Here is a 13,018-nt window from a genome sequence, read left to right on the forward strand (position 1 = left end):
ATTCCCTTTTCTCGCGTAAATATCATGGTTGGATTCCATCCCCACGACGACCCGTACTACCCTAACCACGGCAATGCTGGATGGCTCGGAGAGGAGCCAGATAATGATCACCCAATCCCTGTGGATGGTCACCAAGCTGAAGGATTTGCTGATGGTTCTTACTCCGAACCTGAAGTGGAGAACCTACCCCCGATGGCTCTTATTCCGAATCCTAACCCTCGTCCGACTTTTCAAGGCCCGACACCTCCTTGGGTAGAGTGCTTGGAAACCTGGAGCGAAGAGCAACACCAACCTATGCCGTTTAATGGAGACCGAAGCTTCTACAACATAAGCGAAGGAAGCTCAGCAGACAAAATTCTTCCAATTCTGGTCCGTAGAGTTGCCCGAAACAAGATTCAGGGCAGCACAGCTCTCCATCGTATCGCAGAGGTTGATGCAAATGCAAGAATGCATACAATCCACACCAATCACCTTGAGCGCACTCGTGAAAGATCTGAGAGAGACCATGAAACCCTGCTGCAAGCACTGGCTGAAACACGAGCCGAAGTCATAGAACTCCGAGTACGCCAGAGGGTGTACGAAAGGCACATGTTTGATATGGAGCGACAACTGGCTAAACTGAGGGTTCACCAGAGGGATGACCGCCGCCAGTAGTAGATGCCTTACTTTCTTTCCCTGTTAAAAAGGAATCGTTTTTCCTATCTATGTCCTATGTGGCATTCTCTATGAAACTATCTTGTACTGTAAGTACTTTTAGTTAGGCCCTTAGGCGGCCAAAACTTTCCTACTCCGGATGTGATGTAAGACCATCTACAAGGTCAATTTTCCCAAGCTTGTTACATCTTAAACATCAATGATATTGTCAGTCGGCTAAATTATGTGTCACTCTTTGTTCAAATACTTCCATCATACTATCATAGGAGTCTATCTGAAACCCACTCTAGTCAAGTTGTTGGACTAGGGTAATTTAGCTCCGGGATCATTCCCAATTCTCTTTCAAAGGTTGGATCAAATCTCAAGGTTTCACTTGGATACAAAACTACTAAAATACATGAGTTTATCATAAATAGATTCTCATTATGAAATGTTTTTAGAACACCATAAAACAACCGAAATACGTTACAAAATGAACTAAGATAAACTTAGTTAGAAAACTCACGACGTATAGCCATTCTAAAAACTCATTATCGTCTCACCTTTAAACATTTTGGAGGAAAGGTGCTTTCTTCGTAGAACTATAGGGTGCGATCATACGAGCACTAATACACCGGATCCCATCAAAACTCCTCAGCTAAGTGTGTTTGGACAAACATGATCCCTAGATGAGTAAAGCTCAACGCCAGTATGAAACCTACTTTTACCCACTACCATAACTCCATCTCAGGAACGTTAGCAGAAACACTAAGAATAGTACAGCAATGTGCAAAAATTTATATATGTGAATATAAATCGTAAGAATGCACTTGAGATAATTATCCCCACTCACGAAGTCGTTTTTCATCGTGAAACAGAGCTATGTCTTCACCAAGAGGCAACCAACCAACTAGCAAGATGCCAACCCTGCAAATAGACTCTGCTACTTTTCAAGCTACAGTCACGGCAGCCGTGGCAGCCATCATGGCGCAGCTCAATGCTAACCACGCCAGCAGGCACGAAGATGGTGTCAGAAATACTAACCGCATTAACAATCAAGAACACCAGCGGGCGTCTACCAACGAATATGCCTCAGGCCACAAACTTACGAACAAGAAGCAAAAGTTTTGGAACAAAAAGGAGCGCAGCCAATCCCAAAGACTCGATAAAAGACAACAACCCATGGCCACCCCTACAATTACAACAGCAGTCGCGACACACGCCTCGGCACTAGCCACAAAGTCTGTCACCCAAACACCGGCCAGACCACATGAGGGATCACTTCCAAGGTGTAACCAGTGTGGCTACCATCACACAGGAGCTTGCCGGATTTTACACTGTAACAACTACAACAGGAAAGGACATACCGTCCGTTTCTGCAAGGCCCCGACTCAGAACATCACTTCAACCACCAATACCAAGGTAAGTCCAGTGTGCTTCCTATGTGGCGAAACGGGACACTTCAAGAGAGACTGTCCAACTGAGAGGAATGACGGGGGAGCCGGAGGGGCGTGACAGACGAACCAGCAAGGGTAACAAAGAATCTTACTAGGACTTTTGTAATGTTCCCGACGACAAAACGTTTAAGTACCATATGTTTGTAATGAATACGGTTAGTCTACCACTACTACATGTATCGGCGAGGATAATGTATAACTAAGATTCTACGGACAGTGGATGTGTGATTCCGCCCTATTTCCTGTTCCTTGCCTGGTTGTGGACTTGGGGCAGAGTCACCCATCCAACTGCCTTGCCAACCTTAAATACATACTGTGACAACCGTCAAATTTCGGTCAATTCAAAGTCAACAAGTCAAACCGGTCAACTCCAATAACCCTTGTATGCTAGGGTTTACGTTATGTAATCACTATACAATTCGCTATTTTAATGAGAAATCATCATTTGGAAAGTTCATGTGTTTGATTTTCCTTAGCCTTAACAAGTGCTAAACAACGAACCAAAGCGATAAAACACTATTACACAATCATCGGGATTGTGTAAGACACTAAAACACGGTTTAATGGGGTTTACGAACCTTGCGTTGTGAAGCCGGACACTCAAATTAAGCACAAACGAAACCTCTCTAAATCGTTTTCACTCTATCTCTTTCTATTTGAAATCTCTCCCAAATCTCTCCCAAATCTCTCCCAAATCTCACTCAAAAGTTACTTTAACTTTTTGTAATCATTTGGGTCATCTCGACCCTTGACCGGGTCAAAAATCGCTTGAAACGGAGTAAAAACGAGTAAAATAGCTTTAAGGATCCGAAACCTAAGCTTCTGGACCGAAGCCTCGCATCCGAAGCCTCGCATCCGAGGCCTCTGATCCGAAGCAAGGGTCCGAAGGTCCGAAGCGAGGGTCCGAAGGTCCGAAGGTCCGAAGCCTCGCAGACAGCTCCTTTTTACCGGTTTTTCGACTACGACTTCGTTTTAACTCCGTTTTTCATTATTTTAACGTGGGATTTTCACCCAAAACTTTATTTTATAAACTAAGGCCCCAAAATATATAAATCTCCAGGGTTTTTATAAAATATATTAAAAGAATTGGTGATTGAACTAATTATTGAGGGAATATTTGCTTTTCCTTAATTTATGGCAAAAGCAAACCACCACCACCTCACTCTATGATTAGCCATTCTTTCCCACTACCCCTTGTCTCCTTAGTGGACCTTTACAGCCAATCTCCAGCTCTTCCCACGTTCTAAGAGCTGGAGGATTGATCCTCTCTCCTCATTCTCCATAAAACTCTTTCATTCTACACTTAGCAACCAAGAACACTCTCCAAAATTCTCTCATCTTTTCTCTCAACTTCAAGAACTTCAAGGCTTTCTCCAGGGATTTCTTTCTTCAATTAGTAAGTATCTTCATCATTCACATAATTATTAAACTCCATTCTACTCAAATCATTGATATCTTACACAAGTTCCATCTTATTCGGTGTTAGATTCTCGAGTCGTCAAGACATCTTCTTAGTGTTCTTGGGTTGAACACTTCCTCTCTCTCACTTTCATCTACTGAAACCACATAAGGTGAGTTCATACCCATACATTTACATGTTTTCTTAAGTTTTAAGGGGGGGGGGGGAATACAAGTAAAATCATCAAGAACACAATTAAACTTTTCCTAACAGATTACATCAGAAAAGATGGACGTTAATCACGGACTGTTTTGGTCAACTTAAATATTTTAGTTTTCAAAACTGTTTCAGGTGCAAGTAGATCAAACTCTTAGCTTTAAAATGGCTACTTGCACATCTCCATATGATTTTTCTACAATTTATGGTGATTTTTACAAAACTGCCTGTCATTTCAGAGGCAAACCCGGACCAGTCTGTGATTATGAACATTTTCACCTCTGTTAGAGATCACTAAAAATCATGATAAAATTTACGAACAAACTAGACTCATATTCCAAACTCTCAAAATTTGCGGATTTGGATTTAGAGCTTTGATGATTTTTCTATAAATTTTCTAAGAACGGTAACAGAAACTGTTTTTAACGAAAAGTTGCTGTTAAGTTCATTTCACCTTGTAACATGTTGAGCAAGGTGTATATCTTTTTGTGATTATATGTTACTACAATATATGACATTTTATCTTAATATTTAGACACACATCAGTTTACAACTGGATTTGGTCATATAAAATATAAAGAATAACAAGTGATTATAATCAAAGTACAATCGATACATTCAAACATTAAATAAACTATTTTGAATATAGTTTGCATACATTACCACGTACTACCCTTGGTTGATAAACTATAATAGGTATAGTTTATGATACATTACATAACACATACATTTAAAAAGGGTACATTTATACAAAGGATATTTTCATTAAGCAAGGTACGGCCATACGGTACCAAGTTTTCATAACACGTAATTCCGTTAATGACTTTGTGAGACATTTACTTCAAATTACCATTAAGTCCTGTATTGTAACCAGAGTCTCCTTGAGGGAGAGCGTGATACTTGTGTATAGATCTATATTGGGTTTGACAAACCCACACCTAAACTGCATGCAACAGTTAGACCGATAGGTCTGGGGTGACAAATGTCATAACATTTCCGACGCCTGAAGAACGTCGTTTTAGGCAACCTTGGTCATAGTATGGTTATAATAAACTCACATAAAGTATTAACAAACATTGGAAATTACGGGAACTTCATTAAAATTTAACGAGTTTATGTCGATTTAAACTTGCATTGTTTTACTATAAATATGACAAATTACTTGTACATTTCGGTCTTTGGGTTTTAAGACTACATTTACACATTAAGGAAAATATTGGATTTTTCTAACACAAATACTACTTTTACAAACGAAAAGCTTATGAACTCACCAACCTTTGTGTTGACACTTTTTCAAACAACTTGTATTCTCAGGAAATCATTAAACAGGTAATCAAGTGCTTTTGAGGATGGGACGCTAAGGCGTCTACTATTTCATATTTTATCAACATATTGTAATTGATTCGTAAACATGTAATTCATACAATGATGTAATTTTTTTCAATTATATATATGTTGGTTGTGTTTGCTTGAATTACTATTACAATTGTTGTTATGATACTATACATGAAGTCCTCCACCCCCGGACGTTTCCGCCATCCTTGGTTTGGGGGTGTGACAGATTGGTATCAGAGCGCAGTTTATAGTGAATTAAGTATATCAAACCACATAAGATATACAAACTATAAACACAATTGGGACTAATAGTCTCTGATTTGTGCATTTTCAAATAAATATACTTTTAGAAAATAAATGATTTTTTTTATTAAAAGTATAAATACATGCATACATGCTCATATAGTGTCATAACTAGAAGAACATAAAATAAAAGAAGAGGAGTTGTACATTATGGGTATGCCTTGGTATATGTAAATCAAGTCTGGGAAGGATATAGCCTGATCAACTATATCTGTCCGGGAATTGACTTGCATATACCGGGGGATGGTCAGGATGGACAACAAATCTAACAAACCTAATAACAGACTACAAAGGATACTTTAAGGACTCAAAACTAAACATTTACAAATACTATAGGAGTATTTTGTGTTACTATAATAAATTATCTGATAATTAAATAGGTCTTTATTTATAAATTAATAGCTGCTAAGTGAATGCGCTAAGGTCATATGTAACTAAGATGCTATAGACTTAGAATTTATGTATCTTTGTTTCACTTCCTGTCCTTGTTTGGTTGTGGTCTTGGAGTTAGGGTCATCTATTCGAAGGACTATTATATCTTAATCACATATGACTGGTATGCACTTTGCAACTAATTAAGTAACCGATAAAGATCATTTTAAAATATAATATATTAATTATGTCCCGACTAAATTAGTATGCACTTTGCAACTTATGACAGAACCATGCCGCCAAGAAGAAGACCAAGACCTTCCAGCAACACAGCAACACCTCCTCCGCCGCCGCCTCCACAGTTTGATCCCGCGATGTTCCAGGCTGCAGTAACAGCAGCCGTAGCGGCCGCAATGTCGCAGATAGGGACCAACGGAGCTGGTGGTTCGGGATCGGGAGCTACACACTCTAACCACGGAGACAGTACGTGGCGTGCAAAAGAGTGTTCATACAAAGACTTCACAAATGGCAAACCCGACAACTTCAATGGAAGCGGGGGAGTCATCGCGTTGATGCAATGGTTTGAAAAGACCGAAGTAGTCTTTCAGGTGTGCTCTTGCCCCGAAGCGAGCAAAGTTAAGTTCGCAGCCTTCACCTTCACCGGTCGGGCCCTTACTTGGTGGAACTGCCGGATTAAGTCACTTACTCTCGAAGTGGCTAGCTCCATAACCTGGGCAGAACTAAAAACGTTGATGATGAAGGAGTACTGCCCGAGAGGTGAAATTCAAAAGCTGGAACAAGAACTTTGGAACCTCAGGATGACGGGCTCTGACCTTGAAACCTACACCACCCGATTCAATGAATTGGCTCTCCTCTGCCCAACAATGGTTACTCCGGAGGAGAAAAAGGTGGAGCGATACCTTTGGGGACTGTCTCTCCACGTGCAAAGTAGTGTCCTGGCTTCAAGGCCAACTACTTTTGACAGTGCCAGGGAGCTGGCACAACAACTTGTTGACCACCGAGCCGGTCATAATACTACAACCACCACCACTGATAAATCAAAAGGAGGAAACAACAAAAGGAAGTTCTGGAACGAAAAGAAGAGCCAACCAGCACAGGACCCCGCTAAGAAGCAACAAATTGTTGCTGTCCATGCTGCCACTAATACTGCCACTACTGCTACCACTCCAGCACCACCGAAGCCATATGCGGGAAAACTACCTAAGTGCAACAAGTGCAACTTTCACCACAATGGTGCTTGTAGGGAGATGCACTGTAACAACTGCGACAGGAAGGGGCACACTGCTCGTTTCTGTAAAGCGCCGGCTCAACCAATCAACCAAGTCGCCAGTACGGGGGCAACCCGGACCTGCTACAACTGTGGAGACGCAGGTCACTTCAAAAGAGACTGCCCCAAAGCACAAGCCCCTAATGCTGGTGGAGTAGGAAGAGTCCTGGCAATAGGACATGGGGAAGCAGTCGAGGATCCCAAGGTGGTTACCGGTACGTTTCTCCTCAATAACTCTTATGCATGCGTACTATTCGATAGTGGAGCGGAGAGGAGTTTCGTGAGCCACCAATATAAACAGTTACTTGAACAAAATCCCCAATCACTAAAGGATACTTATGTAGTAGAAATGGCAAATGGGAAAGTAGAACGCACTAGCGATATATACTCAGAATGTACTCTCACTCTAGGCAACCATACATTTAAAATTGACCTGATGCCGGTCACCATAAAAAGCTTCGACGTAATCATCGGGATGGATTGGTTAGTTCCTCATCGTGCCGACATTCTATGTTACGAAAGGGCCGTTCGCCTCAATCTACCAAATGACGAAACCCTTCTTATCTATGGTAACAAACCTAGTGCGAATTTACAAATCATCTCATGCATCAAAGCCCAAAAGTATCTCCGGAAGGAGTACCACGCCTTCTTAGCCCATGTAGTAGACAAGAAACAAGACGTGAAAGACATCAAAGACATCCCCGAAGTGTGTAACTTCCCGGATGTGTTCCCAGAAGATCTTCCTGGTGTACCACTCGCACGACAAGTCGATTTCAGAATTGACTTAATACCCGGAGCTACCCCCGTAGCCAGAGCTCCATACCGCCTCGCACCATCAGAAATGCAAGAGTTGTCCAGTCAGTTGAACGAGCTTTTGAGCAAAGGGTTCATCAGACCAAGCTTCTCACCTTGGGGAGCACCAGTCCTTTTTGTAAAGAAGAAGGACGGATCCTTTCGCATGTGCATCGACTATCGGGAACTAAACAAGCTCACCATCAAGAACCGATATCCTCTACCCCGAATCGATGACCTTTTCGACCAACTCCAAGGAGCAAATTTCTTCTCAAAGATCGACCTAAGGTCAGGCTACCATCAGCTACGAGTTCAAGAAGAAGATATTCCCAAAACTGCATTCAGAACTCGCTATGGGCACTACGAGTTTGTGGTGATGTCCTTCGGTTTAACAAACGCACCTGCGGTATTCATGGACCTAATGAATAGAGTGTGTCGACCCTACCTAGACAAGTTTGTAATCGTATTCATCGACGATATCTTGATCTACTCGCGAAGCGAAGAAGAGCATCGCCTACATCTACGCCAAGTGCTAGAGACACTAAGAGCGGAGAAGCTTTATGCTAAGTTCTCTAAGTGTGAATTCTGGATTAGAGAAGTGGATTTCCTTGGACATGTGGTAAGTGAGAAAGGCATACATGTGGATCCCTCCAAGATCAAGGCAATCGAGAATTGGTCAGCACCCAAGACGCCAACCGAAATTCGACAGTTCCTTGGGCTTGCTGGCTACTACCGAAGATTTATACAAAACTTCTCCAAGATTGCGAAACCACTCACCACCTTGACGCAGAAAGGTGTGATATTCAAGTGGGAAAATAAACAAGAAACTGCTTTCCAAACGTTAAAACAAGCCCTATGCAGCGCACCGATCTTGTCTCTCCCAGAGGGAACCGAGGACTTCGTAGTGTACTGTGATGCTTCGAATCAAGGCCTCGGATGTGTGCTCATGCAGAGAGGGAAGGTTATCGCGTATGCATCAAGACAGCTTAAGACGCACGAGATTAATTATACTACGCACGACCTGGAATTAGGATCAGTGGTATTCGCTTTGAAGATCTGGGGACACTACCTCTACGGCACGAAATGCACTATCTTCACTGATCACAAAAGTCTTCAGCATATCCTCAATCAGAAAGAGCTCAACATGCGACAGAGGAGATGGGTGGAGTTGCTGAATGACTACGAGTGCGAAATTCGTTATCATCCGGGCAAGGCCAATATAGTGGCCGATGCTCTAAGGAGGAAGGAGTACTCGGGCCGCCGAGTAAAATCCTTAACAATGACAATCCATTCCCACCTGACCATACAAATCAAGGAAGCTCAACTGGAAGCTTTGAAACCAGAAAAGGTGGCAGGAGAGACATTAAGGGGAATGGATAAAAACTTAGAAGTCAAGGATAATGGAGCACGTTATATCATGAACCGGATTTGGACACCGAAGTTCGGTGGACTCCGAGATGTCGTCATGAATGAAGCACACAAGACTCGATACTCCATCCATCCCGGGTCGGATAAGATGTATCTGGACCTCAAGAAATTATACTGGTGGCCGAACATGAAAGCTGAGATTGCTACCTATGTGAGCAAGTGCTTGACTTGCGCTAAGGTCAAAACCGAATACCAGAAACCATCCGGGCTATTACAACAGCCGGATATACCTGAGTGGAAGTGGGAACGAATAACCATGGACTTCATAACGAAGCTGCCTAAGACATCGGGCGGGCTTGACACAATATGGGTAATTGTAGACAGATTGACCAAATCAGCACACTTCCTACCAATGAAAGAAACCGACAAGATGGAGAAGCTGACTAGAACGTACATCAGAGAGATTGTACGACTCCATGGTGTGCCGATATCCATTATCTCCGATAGAGATAGTAGATTTACCTCACGGTTTTGGCAGTCTCTACAAAAATCATTGGGAACTAGGCTTGACATGAGTACGGCCTACCACCCACAAACCGACGGACAGAGCGAGCGAACCATTCAAACGTTGGAAGACATGTTAAGAGCTTGTGTGATAGACTTCGGTAAAGCATGGGATACCCATCTACCGCTTATCGAATTCTCCTACAATAACAGCTATCATACTAGCATCAAAGTCGCTCCATTCGAAGCTCTTTACGGTCGCAAATGCAGATCACCCCTGTGTTGGGCTGAGGTGGGGGATACACAGCTAGCTAGAGGGCAAGTCTCTAATAGCACCCTCACTGGCCCTGAAATCATAAGGGAAACCACAGAAAAGATCGTTCAAATTCGAGAGAGACTGAAAGCGTCTCGCGATCGGCAAAAGAGTTACGCAGACAAACGACGCAAACCCTTGGAATTCCAGGTGGGTGATAGAGTACTACTAAAAGTTTCCCCTTGGAAAGGAATGATACGATTCGGCAAACGCGGGAATCTAAATCCAAGGTACATCGGGCCATTCGAAATCCTTGCTAGGATTGGGCCAGTAGCATACAAACTTCGATTACCTCAGGAACTCGACAAAGTACATCCCACATTTCACGTGTTGAACCTAAAGAAGTGTTTGTCTGATGAGACACTCGTAATACCACTCGACGAAATCAAAGTTAACGAAAATCTCCACTTCGTGGAGGAACCAGTCGAAATCATGGATCGGGAAATCAAACGAACGAAACAAAGTCGTATTCCCATCGTGAAGGTACGTTGGAACGCTAAACGAGGACCCGAATTCACCTGGGAACGTGAGGATCAGATGAAACAAAAGTATCCACATCTCTTCCCAAACTCTTGAAATCCCAGTCAAAATGAAAATTTCGGGACGAAATTCCTTCTAACGGGGGGATGATGTGACAACCGTCAAATTTCGGTCAATTCAAAGTCAACAAGTCAAACCGGTCAACTCCAATAACCCTTGTATGCTAGGGTTTACGTTATGTAATCACTATACAATTCGCTATTTTAATGAGAAATCATCATTTGGAAAGTTCATGTGTTTGATTTTCCTTAGCCTTAACAAGTGCTAAACAACGAACCAAAGCGATAAAACACTATTACACAATCATCGGGATTGTGTAAGACACTAAAACACGGTTTAATGGGGTTTACGAACCTTGCGTTGTGAAGCCGGACACTCAAATTAAGCACAAACGAAACCTCTCTAAATCGTTTTCACTCTATCTCTTTCTATTTGAAATCTCTCCCAAATCTCTCCCAAATCTCACTCAAAAGTTACTTTAACTTTTTGTAATCATTTGGGTCATCTCGACCCTTGACCGGGTCAAAAATCGCTTGAAACGGAGTAAAAACGAGTAAAATAGCTTTAAGGATCCGAAACCTAAGCTTCTGGACCGAAGCCTCGCATCCGAAGCCTCGCATCCGAGGCCTCTGATCCGAAGCAAGGGTCCGAAGGTCCGAAGCGAGGGTCCGAAGGTCCGAAGCCTCGCAGACAGCTCCTTTTTACCGGTTTTTCGACTACGACTTCGTTTTAACTCCGTTTGTCATTATTTTAACGTGGGATTTTCACCCAAAACTTTATTTTATAAACTAAGGCCCCAAAATATATAAATCTCCAGGGTTTTTATAAAATATATTAAAAGAATTGGTGATTGAACTAATTATTGAGGGAATATTTGCTTTTCCTTAATTTATGGCAAAAGCAAACCACCACCACCTCACTCTATGATTAGCCATTCTTTCCCACTACCCCTTGTCTCCTTAGTGGACCTTTACAGCCAATCTCCAGCTCTTCCCACGTTCTAAGAGCTGGAGGATTGATCCTCTCTCCTCATTCTCCATAAAACTCTTTCATTCTACACTTAGCAACCAAGAACACTCTCCAAAATTCTCTCATCTTTTCTCTCAACTTCAAGAACTTCAAGGCTTTCTCCAGGGATTTCTTTCTTCAATTAGTAAGTATCTTCATCATTCACATAATTATTAAACTCCATTCTACTCAAATCATTGATATCTTACACAAGTTCCATCTTATTCGGTGTTAGATTCTCGAGTCGTCAAGACATCTTCTTAGTGTTCTTGGGTTGAACACTTCCTCTCTCTCACTTTCATCTACTGAAACCACATATGGTGAGTTCATACCCATACATTTACATGTTTTCTTAAGTTTTAAGGGGGGGAATACAAGTAAAATCATCAAGAACACAATTAAACTTTTCCTAACAGATTACATCAGAAAAGATGGACGTTAATCACGGACTGTTTTGGTCAACTTAAATATTTTAGTTTTCAAAACTGTTTCAGGTGCAAGTAGATCAAACTCTTAGCTTTAAAATGGCTACTTGCACATCTCCATATGATTTATCTACAATTTATGGTGATTTTTACAAAACTGCCTGTCATTTCAGAGGCAAACCCGGACCAGTCTGTGATTATGAACATTTTCACCTCTGTTAGAGATCACTAAAAATCATGATAAAATTTACGAACAAACTAGACTCATATTCCAAACTCTCAAAATTTGCGGATTTGGATTTAGAGCTTTGATGATTTTTCTATAAATTTTCTAAGAACGGTAACAGAAACTGTTTTTAACGAAAAGTTGCTGTTAAGTTCATTTCACCTTGTAACATGTTGAGCAAGGTGTATATCTTTATGTGATTATATGTTACTGCAATATATGACATTTTATCTTAATATTTAGACACACATCAGTTTACAACTGGATTTGGTCATATAAAATATAAAGAATAACAAGTGATTATAATCAAAGTACAATCGATACATTCAAACATTAAATAAACTATTTTGAATATAGTTTGCATACATTACCACGTACTACCCTTGGTTGATAAACTATAATAGGTATAGTTTATGATACATTACATAACACATACATTTAAAAAGGGTACATTTATACAAAGGATATTTTCATTAAGCAAGGTACGGCCATACGGTACCAAGTTTTCATAACACGTAATTCCGTTAATGACTTTGTGAGACATTTACTTCAAATTACCATTAAGTCCTGTATTGTAACCAGAGTCTCCTTGAGGGAGAGCGTGATACTTGTGTATAGATCTATATTGGGTTTGACAAACCCACACCTAAACTGCATGCAACAGTTAGACCGATAGGTCTGGGGTGACAAATGTCATAACATTTCCGACGCCTGAAGAACGTCGTTTTAGGCAACCTTGGTCATAGTATGGTTATAATAAACTCACATAAAGTATTAACAAACATTGGAAATTACGGGAACTTCATTAAAATTTAACGAGTTTATGTCGATTTAAACTT

The sequence above is a fragment of the Lactuca virosa genome, chromosome 7 (genome assembly GCF_052849685.1).
Source record: "Lactuca virosa cultivar CGN04683 chromosome 7, Lactuca_virosa_CGN04683_v6, whole genome shotgun sequence".
Lineage (NCBI taxonomy): Eukaryota > Viridiplantae > Streptophyta > Magnoliopsida > Asterales > Asteraceae > Lactuca > Lactuca virosa.